At 34.7% G+C, this 27,851-nt stretch overlaps 1 protein-coding gene across 2 annotated transcripts in view; it reads right to left on the reverse strand.

Moving 5' to 3' along the window:
* The window catches only part of LOC147066171 (uncharacterized), a 63,227-nt gene extending 50,431 nt beyond the window's left edge, over nucleotides 1–12,796 (reverse strand). For both annotated transcript variants that reach the window (XM_085955842.1, XM_085955845.1), the window contains exon 1: nucleotides 12,673–12,796. The gene's annotated coding sequence lies outside the window, so the exon portion shown is untranslated. The remainder of the gene's footprint in view (nucleotides 1–12,672) is intronic.
* Nucleotides 12,797–27,851: the final 15,055 nt, after the last annotated feature.

The following is a 27,851-nucleotide window of genomic DNA, read 5'->3' on the forward strand; positions in this document are numbered from 1 at the left end:
TAAGACTATTAATATAGCCATAATAATGATATTAGCAAACAATAAAGAAGTATGTACGACCCCTTTTAGACAGATAGTAAGGATTACTGAATCATATTGTCAAATTGGGGGGAAATCTCTGGTTTTATTTAATTTTGAACAATACACTACATTCGCATACAAGTGTTTCTAGTTATGTATGTAATCATTAGAACGAGTATGTCATAAATACAATATTCAATATTTCATTACAGTCATTGTCTATGCTCTACGTATTATATTTATTTTAAAGTGACTCTTTTTCTTATGTTATCACTGTAGAAAAGAAGAATATTACTGACAACAAGAACGGGTATGTCTTGCATTTCTTAATTAGTCGTGGTTTACTCACAGAAACATCTCCAACATTATTAAATCAAGCATGATCACTATAAAATCCTTGATTTTCTCATCACATTGAATAATTATTTGAAGCACGTCTAATTTACAATCGCTGGGATAACTATGATGTTACTATCATTAAGTTATAAAGTTATTTTCTCAATACTTAAGGCGGCTTTGTTTTATAAAAGAGTGGTGTCGTTTTTTTAGAAACCGTTAATAGTCTATGGTATGTATGCTTATCTATTGACATTGTACCTACCTATTTCATTTTTGTTTAGAAAAAATAGGTTGCATCAGCGGCGATTTTCTATGACGCAGATGACGCAATCGATTCGCCAAAAGATGTAAAACGGGGTCTCGAAACAGTTCAAACCGGTCATACAATTATTAAATTAAACCAAATTCTTAGAAGGATGCGTAGGCAGTTACATATTTCTCACAAATTGAGAACAAAATATATAAGTATATTTTTAACCATGTCCGAACTAAAGAAGATTATAATATGGGCCTCCAGTCTGGACTCCAGTGCAGACTGGTGGTTGTATTAACAGATTTTTTTACGAGAACTGGATGTTAGCCACTTGCTCAACCTATTAGAGCCATATTCTGGGTCCAAACACATTGATAAACGACATCTGATTTTTGTTGATAGACCCGGGACCTACGACATTATAGGCCGACACGCCGTACAAAATATTACCCAAATCATAAAAAAAATACCTGAAAAAAACATAAAAGCGGTCCGTAACTTAATCACTCAAACAGATAAGTACGTACTCTTACACAAAAAATAGTCACTAATATTATTAGTAATCACGAAGAGACGTTTTACGTGGCTGGGACATGTGTTCCGGATGCCGCCAAAGAGTGCGACACTTCGTACTCATGTGGCACAGCCTCAAGGGTTCCGTCGTCGTGGCCCGGCCCTCCCTCACCCTGCAGCGGTGCTACGTGCTGCAGGTCTGGAATGGCGGGAGGCGCAAGAGTTGGCGATGGATCGAGGAAAGTGGCGCGAACTTGTTGCTGGATCGTGACAGGGAGAAATAAATATTATTATGAGTCAGCACTGTCAATCCCAATAATAATTATTTTTAGTTACAAGATTCTAGGAAAGAGGTAGGTATACGTTCTGGGTTTTTATTTATTTTTTACAGTGGGGGGTTTAAATTTAGTCAGTGCCTAAAGCCAACAAGTTCCTAAATCATCGAAGGCATAAAATTAGAGAAGAGCCATAAAGAATGTTCATCTGATTATCAATAGCTGTCACATCTTTTGAAAATCTAGATGCATTGTTCTGAATTTGAAATTGTAGCGTTTAATCAGTCGTAGAAATCAATTGACTTTCATAATAATATGTAATCTAATGTCACGTTTATTATTTATACATAGTATGCCAGAAAATATAGGCCATGGTATGATTATAATTACTTATTCTATTCTGCGTGATATACGCGGCAATGACAAATGAGTACCTACTCGAAACAAAGATGATGTTTACAATAATTAACATTAACTTATCAAGGCAAGGAGCGGAGAACATGAATATGGGTTTGCTCGTACATGAGCATGTGCAATGACACGAACCGAAAACTAGTCATTACGTCGCATGGAAGTCGATATTCATCTTATATTAGGTATATATTATTTTCTTTTAAAGAAGCGGAGAAGCATCCGATGCGATGTTGTAATATGGCGTCAACATCGCTGTCATAAACTGCAATGCTTATTTGCGAAAGGTATCCGACAAATAGAACAGAACAAACATCTAAATTAGCTACATACCGACAATTATTGTCTATGATTACGATTACATGTTATAGTATGACAATAATTAAGATATGCACAACAGAGATTCTCGATAGAAGAACGCTTTCCACAATTTCAAAAATATAATCGGTCACTTGTTATCAGATGTGTTGTTGATCTACGTGTCTGAATCCAAATACCAAATATCGCATTAATAACAGCGATAACAGTGCCACATCAAATTCATGTGGTGAAACAAACGCTGCGGTGGGATTTTTGTGAAATTTGGTAAAATGATAGTGGTAATGAATCTTTCAAAAAATAGCATGATTCGTTGGTAAGCACAGCTTCTTACTGCTTCTAAAGTTAACAGCTCTATTAGTTATGTTACACATTATGCGTGAATAATATAACATGTAGCATAAATGGAGAGTGAATTAAATGAGACAATATAATTATCTCTATACAAAAAAAAAACCTGAAATATGTCCGGTCAGTTTCGGAATGGGACAACTGGACGCCAGGACAGTTGGACGCCGCACTGTCGTAGACACGTATACAGAACGTAGACGAGGAATTTTAATCAGTTTCTATCTACTACTTAGTAGTTTTAATTCATTTTACTCTTAACATAAAGTTTTTTTTATTGCGGATTGAGAATTACCATGCCTAAGGTTTATATAAAAATAAAAAAACTCTTTTCTCGTTGGAACTTAAACATATGCACGATTAAATTATTATTTACGTGTGCATATTTAAATTCTCATCAACTATTAAATCATAATATTATAATTTAAATATTAATAATAATCTTAAATATATTTTTTTAAAACTACCTATAAGTACCTAACGTCTATTTATTTTCGAATTGCGTGACGTCCAGTTGTCCCGGCGCCAAATCGTCCTAGCCCTCGGTTTCCATGAGAGTGACACATCATAATGTTTGAATTTACCGCTCTTACGGGCAATCCGGGCGAATCTCATCGGTTCTAAAGTCGGCCAATATAAGAAATCGCAATATTTGGTTGACCAATCTACGATTATCAGAGAAATAGATATCATCTTACTTAGTGATATATACACCTACGGACACCGGGGTGCCACCGTCCATTGTTTAGGCACGTAACGGCAAATGAATGAATGACACACGAAAATTAATCCGACACACCGTTGAAAGTGATACGCGGAAATTATTATGGGTGCATGACCGATTGAAATATTAGTTTTACCTACCACAGTAATTTAGAATGGTAGTAATCCTGTATTTTAATCTTATTCAGACCCTTTATAATTCTGTCAATACTACTGCATAACAATGTTGGACTCTGAAGTATACAGAATACAACTGATATGAACATAGTAAGAGCTTGTCCAGATGATGCGTGTCACGCCGCGATTCGCTGCGAGCGCAAGTGGACAGCTCAATAAGGTCACATGTACCTCGACCGCGCGCGAAAAGTGAGACGCGGCGATTACACGTGGACGGCTCAATGAGGTCACATGTACCTGGAATGCGCGAGTCAAACCGCGCCATCTGGACAAGGCCTAATAGGCAAACGCATAATTAACAATATGAAAGGATTTGAGTAATATAAATACTTGATAATATGATTTCTCTGAACTTGGTAGCTATTTTTCAGGTTTACAGCAGTTAGATAAAATTTCAAATACAGCCTTCAACTTATCTAGCAATCAGTAGCATTTATAGTTTTTTTTTTTATTTACTTCCTTTCATTTAGTATGTATTTTCCGCGGGGCCCGATTAGGTCCAATCTAAGCTCGGTTCTACATATTGTTTAGTAAGTTCAATATATAGTTTAATTTTGTTTATTTTGTGGTCGCACGCACTTGTAAATGATTTGCATTACTGTCGTATATGTTAGGTTCATACCTTGATTCACTTTTTAGCAGGATAAGTTGAAAAAGCAAAAGAAAACAGACAGTGGAATACGAAGGGCGGTTTTAATACGATGAATTGAGTGGAAAGTCGATGAAAATAATCAAACTTTTGTAAGAAAAGCGACTGCTGCAACTTCTAAATAGGTACCTCCTTAATTGCATTTAAATGTCAACCCGCCTTTACGCTCGTGGAATCAAATTTTTAAGGTTTCGGAATCATTACATCATTAATTGTTTTATTAATTGAATTGTTTACCTGGTAGAAATCCATCCCTGATTGCAAACCAACAAGTGAAAATGAAATTATTACGACGATTTGACTAGAAATATGGAAATTTTCTATCGAAAATCTTGTTTAACACACAGATATTGTAACAAAAATGCATGCAAAACGATGCATTGTGTCAGGGATTCGCAATAGCGTGCCTGAGGGCGCAGATACGCCCCCTGTTGCAATGCTAAACATAAATATACCTATATTAATCGTAATGTTTAAACAAATAATTGACAATTTCGTTAAATGATCGGATGTTAATTTATGTAGCGAGATTTGATAGTAGTACATTACTTTAATTTAATTACTTTAATACGTGCCGGTGGGTGCAAAAGGTTATCAAACATGTTTTTCAGTAAAATGTGTAAAATCGGAATAGGGAAGTTTGTCTAAGGGTGGCACTTTGCCTAGGGACGTCACTGTTGCTGGGTTGCTGTAATCATTATGTATGTGAGTTTTTTTTATCAAATATGGCATATTTCCATGAACCAAATTAAATAAATAAAACCGATAGTTTCTAAAAAAAATCGTCAACTTTCTGGGCTGTCAATGGACATGGGAAAATGACGAAATCGAGCGCTCATGTAAAAAATGGTTGAAATTAAATCAACGGTGGATTTTGATAAAGATTGATGCGCGAATTATTTTATAAATTATTGCATTATTGATTTATAAATCAAATCAGACAACCAACGATTATCACCATACAATGGACTACGTAAATTATGAAAAGTGGCTCACAGAAAAACGTGTTCCAAATGTACTATTCTTACCACAATTTGGTATAGAATCCTTCCCCCACATAATCATGCAAAATTCGCTACAAACTCAAAGCATTTCATTTACAGGTGATACGCAGAAACCCGAACTCTATGAATTAGTGAAGAAATATAAAGGGATCTATAAAATATTCATAGATACTAAAAAAGTAGTTGAAGAAAAGACCGAAATGGAGTGCTCAAAAGTATGTAATCATGCAATAACGTGTGAAAATGATTATATAGACACCAAGAAAGTCATAGACGATCTGCCTGAGGTTAAATATTATATACCTAGGTGTATACTATCCGCAATGTCAGTCTTAATTTACTGTCTCTTGGCAACACATGATCTACCTAGGTACTCTTATGATAGTTGATCGTTTGTTCTGTGAAATTTAAATCGATTTTATTTAAAGAAAAAAAAATCTGAATTTCTTTTAAAGATTTAATAATTTGATGAATGTTTTAAAGCGTTTGAAGCCCCCCTTTTTAACCTTTATAACGAATCGGTTGCGGCATTTGCGTCAAATAAAAACGCTGCTGGTCATGAAACAATGGGGAAATGATTTTTATTGATTGGTTTTGAATATAGGTACATTCATTACATTGATGATTTAGGAACTTTTATTGTTAACACTACAGTTTCGACATATAAAATCAGGATTTAGGATACTCCCTTCCAAAACAAGAATAAGTTTTATATTATACCGATGCTCATACATCTTGACTTGTACTTCCTGACTTGATAATTATATATACGTAAATAATTAATGATTATATGTTGGTTTGGAACCAGGTGCGCAAACGGAAAAATGGTATGGGAGGCCATTCCAAAAATTGTTAATATAATAATATATTATTATTAATTTTTTCGCGGATCGGAGAGATGGTGAACAAAATATAGACATCCGGATACATTCTTCATATTCAAACAACGAAATGAATGAAAATACGGCTCTAATAGTCGTTAAGGTTTTTCGACGGTCAAACCATCCGGGCCGCGATCCTCAGTCATGACGTCCCGACGAAGAAGTCCATTCACCTAAACATTTTCTATTGTTTTCGTTCGTGAGTGGGATGGGATTCGCACCCGCACGCCTTGTGTGCGTGCACGTTTGGAACGCAGTATTATGATGCTGGCTATATATAATGAAACAACAGTTAACGTAGTGAACAATTAGAAGAAAATATTATACAGAAAATATAATATTTAGATAGTAAGTAATTCGGCATGTTGAAAGTACTTGAAGGTAGCTATCTACCTATTGACTACATGTCGTGTAAATTAAAAAATACTATTGAAGCATTGACAATTGAGTATTCTGTATTCTAACAAAACGTGGCATATTCATCGAATGCTATCAATATAAATAAATATATTATACGTGGCATGGTCTGTTTCTGTTATCATATCAGGCCTGCGCCGCGGCCTCTGCCGTCTATTAGCGCTGCATATTCTCGCTCAAGCTGCGAACAGTGTTATTGACAATGTTATTGTCCATTTTAATTATTCATGTCGTAGTTGCTGTGTTGTCTTGTGCTGAAATAACATCGCGACATGAGCTGGGGGCCTGCCATTCCATGGGTCAGCAAAAATGGCTTTATCGCTATTTGCGTCGGCACGGGCGCTCCGTTTACCTCTAATAGTACATACTTTATGCATAAATATTATGCTCGGGCATAACACAGAGGACGGTGAAAGAATATTGTAAAACAAAACACAGAAAAAATATAATTATGTCGCGGTGTTTTAGGATCACACGATCACAGATCTACAAAAATGCATGTTTTTTGAGTTAGCCCAGTTTCGATAATGCCGTAATCACATTTATAGGTGACACAAAGCTCTAATATATCCGTTTACAAGATACAGTTGAGTAAAGTGTATTTTATGTAATGAATTGCATAGTACCAAAATCTTTATTTGTATTTATCTCAAAACTGTGTTATTGTAGGTAGGCCCCTGTGATCCTAAAATACGAACTGGTCTCGATCGTGAGATGGATTTTGATCGATCGCACCATATAGGTACCTGTGGGAATTGAGTTGTGAAAATGTAAAAAGCATTATATGTGATTTTGAAGGGGGAGTGGTAACCAATGACTTTTTTTTTTATTTCCTTAACCAGCTTACTAGAAAATTGTTTTCAAATTAACCATAAGGAAGCCTACATGATCCCGCCACATCACTTGATTCGTATTTCATGAGTGTGTGAGAGAATTGGATATGTGGCTCTCCGTATTTAAAATTGAGACCTAGTATAATATACCTACTGCTTGCCGTAGCGTAGTAGGCTATTTGCACAGTAGGATAATGGTTTGGTTTGACAATGAGTGATCAAAAGAAGACCAAAACTTTGAGTAAGTATGAATTTCTTTGTGATGGTAAAATAGTGTTGTTTAATTTGTAACGGCTCGGTGTCCTTAACCAAATATAATAACATGGTGTATAAATAACCTTTTAATTACCACATTTAAATAACACGTTAATTATATCTAATGGCCAACGACTCCAAACGCGCCAGTCGCGGTGTTAGCACTAAATGAGGTAACTTCTTGTAGAATGACAATGGGAACGCCGAAAATGGGGTAGGTACATCGCTGCCAGTTTTGAAACGGGATAGTAGATCAGAAATCACTATTGATGTTGGACATGCATAAACAAGAATTAAAGGGCCCATGTTTTTTGCCATATAGAGCATAGGCCGTACACACTATGATAAAATTGACGTAGCGATGTTGATGTCATTTCGGATATTTTCATTACTAACAATTTTATTATAGGTACCTACACTAAAAATAATTCACAAAAAATAAAGATGTTATTTAAATTGCATTTTTTTCTCGACATATTTCATAAAAAAGTTTGAATATTGCATTGAAACGTGTTACAAGTAGGTACTCTATGGATTATTTTAAATTTGGAATGGATGGAAAATTCTATACCGGCGTAATATGCATTTCGTTCGTTAAATATAATATGTACCTATGTTAGAACTGCAATATGGCTGAAGATTTGTTCTCAAATAATAATGGTATCTGCCAAGATCGCTAAACTCGAGGCCGGGTAGAGGTCGAAAAACATCGAGCGGATTTGTTTTGATAACTTAGAACCGGGCGGCATATGCAGTTTTTATTGCAACAATGGATATTCAGTAACAACCATTACCTACTCGGTGCTAAAATATTTGATGACAGAAACGATAATAATGATTTTAAATTGACACAAGTAGGCGTACCCAACCTTCCTTTTATTCGATAGTGCAGTCATTGTAGTTACAGGGCCGCCGCGAGGGATAGAGCTGCCTGTTTTCACCATTGCGGAAAAAATAAATGCCGCTCTTAGTCCTACTTTATACGCTACTTCGGTACGTATGTTTAAATTGAGGTTATATGAAAAAACCACAACTATCCGGCTAATCTCTAATCGAAGCAACTCTTTAATACATGCACTTCAGTCATCAAATGTCAGACAGTATAACGGTACCATAAACAATTCATAATTCGTTACTTCGTAGGTAACCTAAGTATCAATGCAATTTAATACTCAATTTAAGTTTTGTTTATGTTCAGACTGGCATCATATATGTATAACCAACAAGTATCGTTTCACAAAATTAATTACAATTTTAATTGATAACATGTAATTAAGTACTTGTTACACGTTCATTAAAACGTTAAAACATGTTTTATTACAAAATGTGTCAAGTAAAGTGAATTTCCGATAAAAGATAATAAATCTCCAAAAAAAAAATCCCAAGTTTTCAAAGATTGACTTTTCTTATTAAAATTTTTTAAATATGTGCGTACCATGAGTATCGTTAAAGTATTAAATAATGGATACTTTGAATAAAGAGTAATAATCATATAAACAAAGCAGCAAGGTATTTTGGCGCCCGGGGCTAGGGGTAGATTTTGGCCCCCATAACACCCACCAAAACACTAAAAATATAATTTCTGAAAATAACAATTGACCAAAAGACCTTGCTATGGCCCTCAGATACAGCACAGTCAAGATCACCGTGACTGGACTGGCCAGTGGTTTTTATTAAAAACTTTTTAACAAAAAGCGATTCATAATTATAATTATTTATTAATTCATTTGAATCGTTTCAACTAAATATATAGAATTAATATGTACATACTAATATTTTACATTTCACGCTGTGCATGAAGCAAATTCATACATAATGATAATATGCTCACAGCTTTCGGTTATGGTTATAGCGTTCTCTATGGAGGTAATTGCTAAACCAGATTGCCCAACGGAGGATCAAAGATATTTTTTATAATTTTTAATTTGATAAAACTTCGTTCACATGAAGCATCAGTAACTGGTATGGTAAGAAAAAAATCGAAGAGCGATTTCACAATTTGGGTAAGCATTTTGAAGACATTATATAAATATATTATGGATTAATTGCAAAAGTTCCATTTGGAAATACAATGGCTAAATCTGACAGAAGAGAATTTGCTTGAAAATTGAGTTTCATCCAAATCATGTTTATATATTATGTTAGCCAGATTCATTGCACATATTCGTAATTGTTCGCTAGTTAAAACCTTCAGCGAGTAACGAGTCAAAAAAAATAAGTTAATATAGTTAAGTAACTGAAGTTTGTTAATATTTTTAATTTACATTTAGGTACACCAATTTGGTGACTGAATTTTCTTAAAATTCTCGGCATCATTTTGGCGCGTCCTATGCTCCTGCAGCGCCTCTACGCCCAGAGCGATCACCCTATTCGCCAGCCCCTAGATAAGGCCCTGCTTATAGACAAAATAAAATTTAAATAATTTGTACTCATTTTGTACCTATATCTACTAGTAAATAGTGGTATGTATGAAGAGATTGCTCAGAAATCAAACCGGTGAAATCAAACTGACATTGAGCGCATTTGGTCGCCTGAAAAGTATCTTCAAAATAATAACCTCCCATTGTGTCTTAAACGTAAACTGTTCAACCAATGTGTGCCACCAGTGTTCACGGATGAGTGTAATCATGGACTTTTAATGTAAGAGGTCCAAAAAATACGAGTAGCGTGACGTGACATGAAATGTGCATGTTGGGCATAACGCGGAAAGACCACAAAAGAAGCCGATGGATAAGAGAGCATACAATAGTATGCGATGTGATAGAGGTCGCTAAGTAAATATAATTAGAAATAGGCTGGCATGTCGCTCGGGAAGTGACAACCGCTGTACAAATGCCGTTATACTAAGGGGTACTAATGTCAAACAAGAACTTCTTGTCTACGTGTTAAAACTTTCGATATATTGCGAATAAGAAAAGGAGTCGCATCTAAAAAGAGAGCCGATATATTATTTAAATACGCGTTGCCGCCATGAGAGGTACGTCACCGAGAAGTCTTCTATATGTGACTACAGCGACTTCCGGTTATCGACGAGATCTTGTTGTCGGACAGAAAACTATCGCAGGGACATCCTTAAACCCGCTGGATAGATGAACTCATAAAATTCGGTGGATATACGTAACAGTAAAGATCTAGGGACCGAGAAGAGTGGAGGAGAGCCTTCATCCAGCTGTGTATCAACTGATGATGATGACTAGTAGATAATATTTTTTTCTGAAATTCTTGATTTCAAATGTATCATTCATGAAGACTATCGAATGCAGCCGGTGGAGAGTGACAAATCAAAAGGTGACCGCGGCCGCTTCTTGGATCAGTCGCACACGACACATAATAGTGCGGCGCCCATGTGTGGACATATTATATATGTATATTATAAAATTAAGACCTATCTATATAATATTTCATAGTGTCATTTTGATAATTACAACAATTCAGTAATATAAATATAAGTACATAATATTATTATTAATAATAAAATAATATTCTACTAATATTACGGGTTTATCCGTAAAAAAATAGAGCATGGAATGTCCTGTCTGTAAAATTGTTTTAATATCAAATAACATGTACATACCTAGGTACCTACTGTCAACAGTGTCAACCAAACACGCTGACATTTACAAACGAATTGTAAGTAGGTACCTACCTACTAGGTGACGTAGCAGTGGATTGTATGGTACGATAATATTATTATAAAAGTCATCTGAGTATATTTTCTATTCAGTCGACTACGAAGTGTGAGCGCAATAATGAATTACCTATTAAAAAAAACAGCAGATGTTTGGTGCCTATACCTAGATTTAAAAATATTATTTTACTACATGTAGGTATTAGCTATTCCCACAATAAAGTGACAAAAAAGGTACTTATTTAAATTATTACAACACCTTCGAGTCAATAATTCAGTGATTCTCAAACATGGTGTTACGAGAGAAATTGCAAAAATCCTCTGAAAAGTAAAACTTAGAAAGAACCTTTTCGCAAATGGGTAAAACAAATAATATACAAAGTTTCACGTGACTTATTAACAAAACAAATAAGCACTATGATGTTTATTATGAGTTTATTGAACTTTGTTATAAAAAAAACGTTTATAACACAAAATAACTACATCAACAATGTTTGTTTGCAACAACCAGCAAGCCAGACGTCTAGTGAAAATTCTTCATTATTTCTTGTTTACTCTGACGAGCAGCCAAGTTTTATTCAGATAGTAGTTGAGTTCTGCGAGATTACAACATATAATTTCAAGGGTTCTTATAACAAAAAAGTTTGTATTCGCTGATCCACACCTTATATTTTATAAGTACCTGCCCAAATAGATTGTTATTATTTATTACGTACTTGTATTTTAACTATTCGTAGACATCCAATAAACGAATACCTATATAATTTATATCGATTATGTATTTATTATTAATTCATTTATAATATAATATTAATTCGTATGTGTTGCAAGTATTCAGCACAACATAATAAAACATGTATGTAATGAGCGTAATGACTAATGAAGGCATGCCCAAGCATTATATTATTTATTATTCGCGAGTTTTTACTTCAGGGACGTAAGAAAGTGCATCGTACAGACAGTGCTGGATAAAAAATCTATATTGGAAATAAACACGAAATTAAATTGGTATGTAGCTGCTTATCTGAATTAAAAATGTAAAAAAAACATTGCTCCAAATTAATAGCATAAAATACATCTTATAAACTCTTATCAAACCGCGTAGAAAACATGTTTCATTGGCCTGAAGTTATTCAGCCGGAGTTATTAATTTTCCACGTTTATCTGTATTTCTCGATATTGCAGATAAGGTATTGTGGTACGGAGGCCCTCCCCCCCGCGACCCACCTCCGCCCACGGCGAAGTCCAACAACTGCCGACCGACGCGCGTCATCGGCATCCTCGCTCGCAACAATAAAGCCACTAATCATAATCACTTATGTCGAGCAAGATGACATTGTCTTCGCCCTGCTGATAATTGTATTCGTAATACTAAAACGAGGCAATCGCATTCTATATTGTGAAATCGACTGTCAGGCCGCGGAAATTTAAAATCGACAGTTTGGTCTAGAGAATTTACGAGTTCTTCAGTTAAGTTAGATATGGTAAGAGTGTTTGGCGTCGCGGGCGCTCCGTCGACGACGTCGTACACAAAAACCTTAACCGAGAAGTTCGTCGTTTATAAATAGATTATCTGCAGACAGTTTTGCGCGGTGCCGTCGAAAAGATAAATATCTGGTTGACATACCTTCCGGGCGAAGTCCGCGTGGCGTCGAAGAGACGCTGTCACCTTATCGATTGAAGCGAGCGGCGGGAAGAGCGCGGCTTTCCTCCCGTTTGTGTGCGCTCCCGCTGGCGCGCCGTGTTGCACTGGTGGATCGCGAGCGGCGAGCGCCGAACCGGAGGACCGCCGGGATGGGGCGCGGCCGCTCCCTGCGTCCCCCTGCCCCGACCCCGCTGCTTTCCCGACCGCGCCGCAAGGAGCGTCGCCGCTCTGTCGCTCTCGCTCTATTGGCGTCACCGGCGACTGCGGACCGGGAGGGACGCGGCGTCCACTTTCCACGCGACCTCTTTGCAATTTCCCAGCGCGCCGAAGGAAGGCCCCACATTCGACGCTGCGTATTCTTGAGGTGGCACGACCGCTCAACCCGGTGAGCTGCGTGCTTCACACCGTCAGTCCAAACCCAAATTGATACAGCTAAAAAACATTTCTTACCCTTTACCACTTACATGAACTCAGAATTCATATCTGAATAAGTATATAGGTACCTACATGTATATTTATTTATGTACCTATGTATATTATTTTACAATCATTATAGATGGATAATAATTATAAATAAATATAATTATGTGAATAAGTACCTATGTACTTACATATATTCTAAAAATAGAAAATAGACAGCCCGCAACGGTTGAAAAGTATATTTGAAATTTTTCATTATTAATTGCCAATTTCATTAGCATTGGTAATTTAAAAAAAAAGATAAATGTAATCTAAGATCAATTAAATCGCAATAATAAATGAACCTCACCAAAAGGAGATGATATCTTAAAAAATCAATTATATTATACAATATAAGAGTATTATTGAAGTTTTGATTCTAATCCATCCACTAAGCCACTATCCACTAAGGGGTGGGAAAACCAGGAATAAATAGATCTAGAATATTTACACAAATCGATGCTCTGGACCCATATGTAGACATTGATTGAAATTCGGCCATAATTTTACCCAATCATAAAGTTTCGAATCCGAGCCTAGCGATCACAAGCGCGCTTTAATTACCATTGTGCTAGGGTGGTTTAGTAATTTTGCTTTCCCTTAAACCCCCGTTTGAAATCGACACAATCAACTGACAGTGACTCGCAACATTTTTTCACGTTAAATGTTGTTATTAAATTAGTATTATTCATTCTCTTCCATACTAGAAATATATTTTAATATTATAATCTCTACATATATTATGTGTTCCGATAGACGACAACTCGGTGTTAAATTTTATCATCTCTCTATCTACATATAATTATGACACATTTAATATGACCAGTATGCAAAAATCTACGTGAGTTTAATAGATATGAATAATATATACCTGTCATTTATAGTTGACAATCCATGTTGTGATAAATCGCAGTGATAAATCAACAAAACCCCCAAAAGTCTAAGGTACCTAGATAACCAAACCATTATATTGGCACACTTACTTTTTGACTGACAATTTATTTAGGTATAGCTATATGACCAACTGCACAATCGTCCTCCAGGAATCTCTATCCCGAGCTCTCTCTCTTTCTCTCTCTCTCTCTCTCTCTCTCTCTCTCTCTCTCTCTCCGGTCGGTCTATTCACCCATATTCTCCGGTAACGGCAGACCGAGAGTATATTGTATTGACAAGATAGTCAAGAAAGCGTAAATACCGAGACGAATGAAAACAGCAAGGGAAGCCATTCATTCATCAGTGGACCGAATATGGTTGAGATGACGATGATGCCAGAAGCCACAGTATTGTGATGGCTGTGTGCATGCGCCACGTCGGATACGAAACCGATCATGATTTATTAAAAAAAAGTAGATATAAGCAGTATGTACTTGTTCAAATTCTGTTAAAATATTAGTTACCCGCAAGTCTAGATTTACCATAGGTCTGAAAGGAGGATGTGAAATAAATTAAGTCTTTTTTCAGATTGTCACAATTTCAATAGACCGAATATTAATTCCATTATTTTATTTAATCAATATAATATTATATTGATTAAATAATGTGATGTTAGAAAAAAAAAGCAAGAAATATTTATATTTTAAGTAGGTACCAACATTTCAAAAACATGAGCACGTTAGGTATTATATTATTAGCCCAGGGTAAATCCAGCCCTTATCTAAACTCGGTGTAGGTAGGTACTTGTCCACCTACGTATGCAATGCGATTTGATAAAATATATTTTTAGAGTTTTGTTATTATTTTTGATACACTCTAAGAAAACCATTTTCCTACTGGAATATCAAAGGATCAATGGTATTACAAGTTTATATATAATATTATCAACTTACAATCTACTTACAACATATTGTTTTTGAGGACTACACGTTCGTTATCATTCAATATATTATAATAATACAATTACAATCCTGTCATATTAATACTATTGTATTATACATTTGAAGTATGATTATTATGCTAGTTAGTATAAATTGATTCGTTCCCCTTATAAGTAGGCATCTAATATTTCCCGATCATTCTTAAAATGCCTTCTTTTCTTATCTTGCAATATAATTGTTTTTTTACTGATTAAACCACAACAAATAGATACACAATAGTATGTAAGAACCTACATAATGTAAATTTAATAATCTAATAGCGATTGCATTGATAATCTCGTTCTACATAATTTAACATATTAGGTAAAACTTGATAATGCAATGACATCATAATTAGAATAATTGACAATGAAATTAAAGAACATAATTATTTCACGAATATCCGACAATCCTTTTCGATATTTGGGAAATATCTTCAGAGCCTCCATTTTCGTTGGGCTCTGAATTACCAATCATGAAAATAATTAAGTATGAGAAACACTCATTCGAAAAATCCTTATTGTTTAAACCGAGTACCATTCGAACCAACATCTATCATGGGCGAATAGCTAGTTTACTAAGTAAGTACTTAACTGACTTGTGTTATGTCTGAAGCTCTTCAAGTTATATGTATTTTCCATGAAGAATGTTACATTCTGAAGTTTTCTGTTTTATTTATAAAACAATAATTTTATTCCAATCATGGATTCAATGTCAAATTGGTACAGGTCTGTTTTTTATAAATTAATACATATGGACACGTCATGGAAAAATATTTTAAGCAAAATATATAAAATAATTAATGGTGTAGGTATGTACGACATGTATGGATATTTCAATATTCACTTATTATTACAATTGATAATGAATAAAATAGTCGACAACTTTGTTAATTTTATTAATGATAACACTGGATACAAGATACAATAGGTACAGTGGCAGGGGAAAATCGGGGTTAGAGTTCGTTCTACTGGTGTATACAGTACAACACTAGCATATTGTTTTAATCAAACGGAAAGCCGGCTCCATACGATGCGTCAAAGCTCAGAGACGCGCATAGGCCTATGTGGTGTTATTGGATCGTATGAATGACGAGTTGAAGGGAAAACGGTCAAGACCCGCCAAGATGAGCGCACAAACTTTCCACCAGGACGACGCGCCGCCCTACAAATCGATCGTTACAATGGCAAAGTTGCATGAGTTAGGGTTCAAATTGATATCTCACCCACCATACTTGAACTTCTTCCTGTTCACAAATTTATAAACTTGGTCCAGTGGCAGGTTTGCCATCTTTTTATATACTGGTTATATAATTATAGTAAAATGTATAAAAGTTATGATAAAAAAAAAAAATAGTACCTTCCTATGTGAAAAATTCCTCAAATTATAGTATTTTCATTTAATTCAATTAAATTATAAAAATATAATTTGTCATATAAATCCAACATGCGTCAATTTAATGTTCTATTAGTAACAATAATATATTCATTGACATGTTTTCTTTTTCAAGTAAATGGGTAACGTTTTTTAGTAATCTTTACACGATTTAAGAATTAATACCCCCGTCGCCATCACGAAACAAATTGACGTGTTCACACCTCGACGTTCGCTCTCCGATTGCCAGCGAGTCCAAAATTTCATCGCACCTATAAATAGTTGAAAATTATTTACCGTTTCACTGAAGTACCGTCTTAACATTCAACATAATCGTCGAATTTAATACTTACGTAACTAACTATTTTGCAGAGTTCGACAAAACTATTTTTCAGACGGTACGAAAAATTTGGAAAATCGTCGAACCATGCGTATTGTTTTAAAAGAGAACTAGGTATGTTGAAAAGTAAAATTGTGTTGTTGCAAACAATATGTTTAACACACTATTAAAACTACCCTCGTATTCTTACAACCTGCAAAAAAAAGTTGCGTTATGTTAAATATTATATTAAAACCTGACGAAAGTCGCCAAGTTCCGACGCATCATCTGAATGGCCTTAGCGCCCTTAGCGAATAGAAAATTTTCTAGTTTCGCAGTGAAACTAGGGTCCACATGAAGCATCAATGCGGAGGGGTAGTACAGGGATTCCGCCGGTTCTCACCAGTTCGCCTGTATTCTCCGTACCAGTCGCCAATATTTTCAAGTCAATAATAATTATACAGGGTCTGAAATATAATTATACCTAATAATATTATTGTTCTATAAATATAATACTTCATTGTCGACTTAGTATGATATTTTGAAGTTACACTTCTTTAGGCGCGTTTGGAAAATCAGATCAGAGTGTATTTTTGGCGTGTGACATGTAACACATAATTTATTTTTTCGCATGAAAAAAAACGCACTCGATTGGATTCGAACCACCGATTGTTTGGTTATCAGCCGAACGCACTACCTTTACGCCACAGTATGATACTGCAATCGTGACGATTATACAGTATACTATTATAGTTTAGAATTGTCCCGTTGCCTAGGCAGCGAATTTATTATTGTCGGCCATTTGCGATTCCTTACGTGAATAAACTATTAAACGTCATAGTGGCAGTTGTTACGAGTACTTTAAAAATAAAAACAACGATAAACAATTATATAATTTATACCTAATATGAGTTAAAGTGTATATAAATAAACGAACGGCGTTCCAATAAACGGTCCCTTTTCGTGAGTGTGTAATTTAACAAGATAATTTAGAGCTAGTCGAAGAATCTAGTTTATCACAAGTTTTGTTACGCAAAAGAAGTAACTTACTTTTTTGTCGAGCATAGAATAGATATAAGAATAAATTATTATTGGTCGTCTAACAAAATTGTGCTTGGTAAGATAAATGTTATTTATTATTTTATTTACAAAATATTTTTTAATAGCCCACGATTGCCGAAAGGGTAATTAAGTTCTTAGGTCCCGGGTCTGGCGAAAATTTTCACATGTTGAAAAATAAGTAGGTAAGTATATATAAGTATTATTCCACTTAATATAATATAATTTAATATTATAACAAAAATTTTATTTCCACAATACCAATTTTATTTTTCACTACCAAATAGCAAATCTCACACCACACCACATTTGCTCCCATATGAGGTAGTTCCGAGCAACTATATTAATATTATATGCCTACATAATATACAGATGTTATTGAGTGTATTTAATTTAGTAAAACTATACCTACTTGATGCGATATTGTCGTTCTATTTTATAAACCTCGTAAATCCAAAATAACTCTTTTCAAAACCGTCTAATTTTCGTTTTAAAAAGAAGTTCTATATTCAAAATTGAACAAAACAAATAACCAACCCTTTACTTATTTATACAAATTGACAACCACTCCAATTTAGGAGGTTTGCATTATTTTTACAACGTTTTTATTAGCTCGTATTCTTGTTTGTCCGGTGGTTGTTTGTCCAGTACAAATCTTGCAATCGATTTTTAAGTAACTTCCCGACTAGCTAGACATTTGAAACTTTTATAATATATCAGAACACGATGCCAATGCATTTTTTAAATACTTTTAGCCATCTTAAAGCAGAATTGAATTCATTTTCAGTTAATTCTGTTTTGTATTGAAAGTTATTTCAGAAAAGTCCGTACTTACAAAGAAAAAGACTATTATTGGTTGCTAAGGGGGTGGTCGTAGCAACCAAATTATTAATATATACGTGCGTTACTATGGAAATAAAAATGAAATGTCAAAATGACATTTCAGTATTCTATATTTGTTTGTTTGTTTTTTATTTACTTTCATATCAAGTACAAGTTTGAGCATATTGAGCATAATAATTGAACAGAAAATTTAATAACGCTACATATAAAAAGTTCTTTTTATCTTGTACTAATTATTATTAAATGGATTCGATTTAGGAATTTAAAAGGAGTTGTGGATTAATTAATTATTAGACGTATTATAGGTACAAGAACCTTATACAAGTTACCTACATATTATTCGATAATACACCGTATGAAAAATCTAATTTTTGACCAGATGGGATAAATCTTTTTTACAATATTACAACACCGACGATATAATAGTAATATTTTAATTACTGTCACGTCATGACGTTAATGATTAGTAATTTATCATTAATATTTCTGTGAGAAATTGTGAACAAGATGAAATATGTCATTGGTGAATATATTCTTTTTATTAGTAGTCTATGTCTAATTTAGGGCGGTATATTTTTCGGATACGGGCGGCTGTACTTCTCGCGGTGGTCCTGATTGAAGGCAGTACAGTATGCACATAATATTATTTCTTTTTCACGCGTGATATCTACTTTCTGAATAAGAAAGAAAATAGTGGTCTTGACATTAATAAATGGGCCGGACCCGTCTTCTCGCTTCACGCCTACACGCACTTAGGTAATTATTTTAGTTTTCCTAATATAAAGGTTTATAATAAAATATAATTAGGAACTGTTACACATCGGATTTCGATATATTATAGATAGAGGTACATAATAATACTAATTCTAGTGTTACTTCTTGTAATTATATGTCGCCGTCGAACAGTGGCGAAGGGTGGAGGTGGCCTGTTAATATTCAACATAAATTGTGCACACTAAACTTTGTCAGTCAAACGTATTGTTTTCATTGTACTAAGACTACAATGTGTAGATAGCGGAGGGTTGGAACAGACCCTTTTTTGAGTTGTTCCGCTCCGGATATACTTGCTCCAACTCCGCTCCAGGATTTGCTCCGCTCTGGGTAAAAAGTGTATTATATGTACTTATACAAATGTTAAAAAATTAAAAAAATAAGTAAGTACCACTTACCTTGTTTTAAAATTGCCATTTTCATTATTAATTCTATTAAAAAAATCCTAACAGCAAATCGTCTTTCATTATTTGCATCTTCCGGCAGTGTTGCAGTATTTCAAATAATTCCAGTGTTGCAAAGTGTCAAATATAATATTTTCATTGGATTTTAGGACGAAAATTTAACAATAAAAAACATCCGGAGCAGTGGAGCACTACAAATTTTTGTGTACTCCGGCTCCGCTCCTGCTCCGGGTAAAACCCCATTGCTCCGCTGCTCCGTGCTTCTGCTCCGAGCTCCGCTCCAACACTCTGGTAGATAGTATTAGTTTAAAAAATTCAATTAAACCCTGCTTAATCCAAGCCATAGTAGATCATACTCAAAAAAATATTCGTTTATCTATAATATATCTAAAATTATGCCATTAAAGCATACATATTTTTAGATATTTTATAGATGGAAGAATATTTTTATCGATTATGTTTTGGTTCGGCAGGACTAAATGAATTTTAAGAACTAACTAACACCATTTGTAATATTATGTATTCTTAATTCAACGAAAACAAATAAAAGTATGACTGAAAAAATTGTGCACAATTTTTGTCGAATCGCCCATAGCATACCAGCTATACTATTATAGTTTAGTTTAGGCAGTTTTAATTTATTCTCAGTTCAATAAAAACAAAAAAGTATAACTGACAAAGTGTAGTGTGCACTATATAAAATGTCGAATATGAACAATATACCTACACCCCTCGCCACTGTCGTCGAGCTGTAAAAGACTGAAATGTATTGTATTTGGTAATATTTTCTCTCCATTTATCTTCGCCAACAGGTATTATTTTGATTTGATTCAACCCAAACGTATTACCGTGTGTATTATGCCCCAGAAAAGACACTGTCTACGAACATTTAACACACGGTTATACGTTTGAGTTGCGCAAGACGCCGCCGCACCGCCCCCGCGTGACCACTACGTTCTTGCACAAAGAAAACCGAAACGTCTACAAAACACTCCTGCGCCCAGTATTAATTTATGGATCAGAATGCTAGGGACTCAGCAAACATGATGAAAGAAAAATGGATATTTTCGAGAGGAGAGTTCTGAAAAGAATCTTTGGGACTCTTAAAGAAGATGACGATTGGAGGTAGAAGTATAATGAAAAGCTGCACACTTGTGTAGGGGCGAAAAGATCACGTGGCATATAATGCGGAGACTGCGCTGGATCGGCCTCGTATATAGATGCCGTCGGTGCTGGATTGTCCAGAATAAAAAAAAATGAGGAGACCAGACCTAATGGTGATGATGTTAAATTACACCGCATTGTTCAGTAAAGCCCTCAATGTTATAGTTGGGTATACATGTATCTACCAGCAAAATTTAAATAAGTATAAAAAAATATAGAAACCACTGATTTAACATTCTAATAAGATCGAAATCGAAATAGGTACCTACTTCTAATTTATTTACGAAGTAATCACATCGTAGTCATTTCAAACACTCAGTGATGACATGTATTTTACTATCTGTCACTTAAATACAATAAAGTAATAGTTCAAGGAATTACAAGAAAATGGAAGTACCTTCTTGAAAGTATGCATGTATAATATTATATAATGGATATGACAGTTGTTGTAAAATTTAAATTTAGTTGTATCGGAGATTTTAAGGGCTCAACGATTAAAATGCATATTGCATGCGAAACATGGAACTTCAATAAAAGGAGGAGGTGGGACAGCGTAATTTGTAGAATATACATGCTAGGCAACACGTGCAAGCACAAAATAATGAAATACGGATAAGAGAGCACACAAGGTAATGACGTGTTGTAATAGAGTTTGCTAAAAACCTTCAACGGAAAATGACAGATGACTTGAAGTAGAGATAGGTACTACACTGTATAAATCCATCCAGTCGTAGGTTGATATCCAAGTAGCCAATAGGTAAAACAACGTTTAAAAGGTAGATCTAGAGGCCGTGAAGTTCTGCGGACCAGGCCTACTATTAGACCGATTGGGCCTGATCGGGCACACGCTTGGCAAAAAAAAAAATAGTAAAGTTGGTTTTTAAGTAATGAAATATTTATTGTAAGTACAAAAGTTTAAAATAGGGCAAACAAATATGATAAGGCATCAATATATCACATTACTCTCGGGGTGTCTGTAATGAGGCCAGATATTGGTGATGGAAGAATTGGAAGCACTGTGCGACCATTTTCCATTCATTATCCTTTCTATCACTTTCATTCAGTCCAATAAATTTGTTTAAACAGTGACGTCCCGTGGGGGTAGGCAGATTGAGCGTCGCTTGGGGGCGGCGTTACGCAAAGGGTGACAAATCGAGGAGAATCAATAGGTATATAAGTATAGAAATAGCTACCTAAACTTAGTAATACAGGAATATCTAGTTTACTTCCGTCGTCCACGGACGTCACGTTCTTGGTGAACAGCAATGACACGTGCACATCTAATTTAAAATGTATCCAAACATGTTTGCCAGTCACTCGCGAGTTTTGGAAGTAGTCAAGTGTATTTTTAAATGTAGATACCTATCTGAAACCGTAGACTCGCAATATTGTCTGTTGGAGCAGAGATAGCATTTAAATTAGATTTAGTGGTATATATCTTATTAGTAACGTATCCATGCAACACATTTCTTAAATATTGGAGTCATGAAATGATGATAAAAAGTACTGAATAAAAAAATATGGCGGCATTTTGGCACTGCCTAGGGGCGACATTTTGTCTAGGGACGTCACTGTTTTTAATATCTCGCAAGTAATGAAACAGCTAGGTACAGGATTTCAAAATTTATCAATAATTATTTCACTAAAAAATATTACGATTTCTTACGCTATGTACAATAAATGTTTCACGTTTTAAATTGATAAAACTATCTGAGCTCGAGAATGTTTTGCTGCGAATTTGGGATAACTGGAATTTTTAATTTTTAATAAAACTGACATTTTGCCGATAAAAAGGCCAGAAAACTATAATTTTCATTAGATTAATGGTTTTATTATAATGATTTCTAGTAAATTGTCAACTAATAGCAGTGTTGCCAACCGTACTATAATTATAGTATTTGTACTATAATTTTCGTCTGCGTACTATGTACGATATAAAACGGGTATAGTACGCCCAAAATACTATAATTTTGAGAAATCGGAAAAAATTTGCCAATAGCAGAAAAACAACGCCAAAACCTTTGCAAAGGGAGGCGCGAAAAGTTTAACACAATTAATGTAGCCACAGGTTTGCAGTTTTCAAATACATAGTTTATAAAACGGCCGCTAGTTATAAAATACACAAAAAACAGTCCTATAAAAGGTTGTTTACAAACCTTTCTGCAAATATGGAGAATAATTTTATAATCCCTCACTTCTATACTATTGTGAAGCGCAATGGCTATCTTGTAAAAAAATATATAAAAGGGTCAAATTAATCATAATGTTGAAATTTGAGGCAAATTTGTTTAGAAACGATAATTTTGTTGTTAAACTTGTCTATTTGGTTGAAATTAAAAAAAAATGAGTGAATAAATCAATGCAAGGACCACTAATGCATTTACTGATTTAAAACGACAAAATGAAGGCATTCATAAAAAATTGGAGCTTAGGAAATCAAAATGACAAAAAAAAGTTAGCCATTTCTCCACTTTTAAATGATTTCTACGCCAGTTAGGTATATTGAAGCAAACAAAAATCTGTTTACTGAGTTCTTGGTTAGTTTGCTAATGTACTTTTCACATTATTCTATTAATAGCAAAAAAAGTCACCGTGGTGGTATATGTGGTTGAAAAATCCTGACCCGGGGGTCCGCTTCAGCATGTGGGATCCATGATAAAATCCATTTGTCAATGAACGAAGATGAGTTTGGATTGACTACTATTGAAAATTAATGTAATATAAGTAGTAAAACCTTATTTATTTTTTTTTCATTTTTGTATTCTTAAGTAGATACATTGTTGACTATTTAAAAAAGTGTCTGTATTATTTAATGAAATAAGGGGGGGTGGAAGCGCCTAGATTAGTTTTCTTTTAAAAAGAGGCGTAGTAACATAAAGTTTGGAAACCACTGACTTAACATCTGAATTTTGTCTAAAAAAAATAAAAAAAAAACAAGACGTTAATTAACTCACGTTTATTTTTTTGAAAAATGCAGAAAATTATTGGTCACTCAACGCGTACTATATTTTTTGCCGAAATACTATAATTTTGAAGGCACTGTACTATAATTCCACTTTCAAAATATGGCAACACTGACTAATAGGCACCCAGGGGCCTCGCATACATCTCCAGTCGGGCCTCGCGCTTACTAGGACCGCTCCTGCTGCGGAAGCACGTGTCAAAGCAACATAAAGAACGAAAAGGAATAAAACACATTGGAAAGGCCTTCATACAACTGTGAATTGATGCAAGCTGATAATTATGACGGTTTAATATTCTGTTTGCATGGAAAATGTAGACTTGAGTGGCATATTATTAAAATCATTCATGATTATGAAACACATTTCTACAAATTAAAATCATTTTATATTAAATATAAAAAGCTATTTTTGTCAGTAGGTACTATACAGGAGATGCGCAAAGGAGAAATAATTGAACAGATTAATATAATGGACACGCGAAAGTCAATAATTGCCATAGACCGAGATTTTGAAGGCGGTTTAGCTTATGTACTAAACTTATTGACAGTCTGACACAGACGTAAACATTGAAAATAATGTAGATATGTTTTAACACGTCTTTAAGTTTATCCCATATTCCTCCACACTTGAGAATCGTACTCTCGTACAGCAGCAGCCAGAAGGTACCTAACCCACTTCCCGTATTTTTGTATTCCCTGGACAGTGGCGTCCTTCGTCAAAGAACAGCTATTAAATAACAAACATTGGACTTTAATACATAATATTATTATGAGGGCTCTGGGTTATACAGGCGTTTGGAAATCAGCAATTATGACGTAAAGTAAATACTATATTATCATGTATCTACATTACATGCATACGTTAAAGGTTACAACGTGTCATCACCAGGGTTTTTTTGCCAACATAATATTATTATGTTTGACTATTGAAGGTTGGTTTCAGAAAATTATTTATATTAAATAATAGTAGAGTTCTTCCAAAATTTACCGCCCCTCAAAAGTTGCCTCCCTTTGACATTGCCTTACTTGCCTTACCACAACGAGTCATAGCTGCAATTTGAGAAGTAGGTACACGGCTTAAATAAAAGGTTCGGGTTCGAACCTCTCCCCCCAGAAACGAAAAAATACACATTATTTAAGTAGTCATATAATTTCATCTTAGTTTTCGTCAGGACCTCATGACTGATAATTGTGATCCGGATGATTTGGCTGTCGAACAGTCTTCTCAATGGGTTTGCCCCATTCCTCTCGGTATTCTACGACACACCAAGCCTGTGGCCACTTGAAGACTCGTGGCACTCATAATTAATTTATGCGACGGCCTTTGGTATTTAATATTTGGTTTAATATTGACGGCATGTCTAAAAGACAAGATAGCACGGACGACATAGACGGACACTAACGAACTTAATAATTACCGTTAAGCCGAGCCACAGTTAGTTATACCTGCAAGCCAGGCATTTATAGCTAGACTCAAAGTGTGGAGTGCCTGGGTATGGAGAATGCACCTGGAACAGTGAGGTACCCAGCGGTAGACGTGACAATAAACTTAAGTAAGTACCTACATATTGTGTGGTAAATATGGAAGTCAGTGGCACCTGGTATATTTTGTTAACCCCGCCCCCTGCCGTGACGTTCAAAATCAATAAAAAAATATGGATATTTTTCAAAATGTACATGCCCCCCAAACCATATTTCTGTATGCGCGCCTGCCTAGTTGGTTTGCCTGCTTTTGTAGTCAGCTGATGGAGTACCTACCTGCTACCCACCCTATGGTCCCCATGGCGCATAGCTTAGTATATAATATAAAACGTTGGATATGTAGGTACATAAGTACTTAATTATTATTGTTCCAGAAATAACATAAATAAATAGCATTCCAGCATCCCATTTCATGGACCAATAATTTCCTGTTGTCCGCCAACTAACAGTCTTTCCGTTCGACAAACATCCTATTTGCGGCACGGTAAGATAAGAAAATCAATAAATCAAAGCCTTCGCGTAAAAATAGGAACCTTCTGCTTGTGTAGGTGTAGTAATATTATGTTAGTTTTGAATTTTTGACAGAGTCCTAACAATATTATCGTTTAGGTACATCATATGTTTTTTCCCTATATATACCCTACCTATGTAAATATGGTGTGACTTCAATCCTCTATCAAACTTCATGTATTCATTGGTCTCTGGAAAATTGGATAATTGGTAAAAACCTGAAGTCATTTCGTTAATTTTAGTTTGTAAAAAATATATTTGCGATTCATTCAAATAGTCATATGTACAAGATCACAAAACTACAGGTGAATTATTCGTCGTACTCGAAGAGGAAATGAGAATTTTATTCATTGATACCATTATTATTATCTACGGCGTAGATGTCGTAGTTCGCAGGGGTCGGCAACCTTTTCAGACTTATGAAGGATATATTTAATTTTTAGTTGTAATAATAGATCGGGTCGCAGTGTTTGTGAGAGACTTCCTTGGACTTCCTTAACATTTTTGAGCCACGACCCAGACAAGGGTGATATATTTGGATTCGAGACCAAAAAAAAAACATCCAAGAAAGAAAGCGTTTTTAAGCGTTCCTTCAAAGAGAGGCACTGTCCAACCTCTTTGATTTTCTATATATTTTTTTTATAACCAATCGGTTTCCCGCAACATAATAATATTATTCTGTTCAGAATTAAAGTCGAGAGTTTTTTTGTCAAAATTTTTTTGACACACATGTTTTTAAAATATGGTTTGGTTTGTACATAATATTTACTATCTCAAAAAACTTTTATTTTTGAAAATGTTACGCGACGGACTCACAATGCCAAGTGACCAATATAGGGTCACTTCCCATAAGGTTAAGGACGCTGGTCTATAAGATGATAGGGAGTGTAAATAATAATTATCGATCATTATTATTATTATTGTTTCTATAGCACGAAACATCAATGATTATATCATAATATACCTCCTTTCAGAGAAATCCCGATATTCGATACATCCGGTATTTTGAGCCCCCCTGCAAAATTTAAAACAATGAGAATAACATGCCAGATTTTGTTCATAGTATTTATTATAAATAAATGATTAAGATAGGTACAAACATTATATAACAACATGTTTTCGTGATTTCGCACTTACGTGCAATCATTCAACTATTTATTTGCTCCTGTTGATTGTAAACAGATATTTTTATATCATTTTCAGTAGGTACATCTACTAAAACTGATCGTTCTCATTTTCTTCGCTCAAAGCATGGTTAGAAAATCGAATCGCATTAATTAACATCGCGTTAATTTTGGTTGTGTTATATGCATTGCGTACCTACATACATGTTGCAAATAATAAAATTGAGTCCCCCAAAATCACACGGCCCCGATTATACTGAATCCAATCCAACCATCCTACTAATATGACCTGCCTTACCACTGCAGTCATTCAAACAATATAATTTTTTCGTGAAATATATCAAAAATTCAATAATTTTGAAGAATTCAGTAGGTAAGAAAAATGTTCATGTACCATTGGCGAGGGCTGGAGGTAGGCTGTTGTACTATAATTAGCATGAGTGCTGTACCCTTGTACTATATACTTTATTATAGTACGCCAAATTTCAAATTGACGAGCGAGAAAAAAATATTTAGGTACAATAGTACCTACCTACTAGGTATGTCGACTATGGGTTGGAACCTTTTATTTTTGTTGGTTGGAACCAAAGACATTGAAGACTCCAATCCAATCTCTTTGGTTGAAACAGAACTTGTCAAATTTCTGGGCAACAAAAATACCAATGGAATTTTTTAAATTCGTGTCCAATAATTTTAAGAATTAGGTACCTACCTACTCCGATTTTTTATGATAAACAAGAAGTTGTACATTTTCATCCAAAGACTTTGTGGAAATACTCCATGGGTTAGTGGTAACACTGATATTTTTTTCTACGAACACTGATATTATCTATGGTT

The sequence above is a fragment of the Rhyacophila brunnea genome, unplaced genomic scaffold (genome assembly GCF_057557595.1).
Source record: "Rhyacophila brunnea isolate RB1 unplaced genomic scaffold, BYU_Rbru_1.0 scaffold_5, whole genome shotgun sequence".
NCBI lineage: Eukaryota > Metazoa > Arthropoda > Insecta > Trichoptera > Rhyacophilidae > Rhyacophila > Rhyacophila brunnea.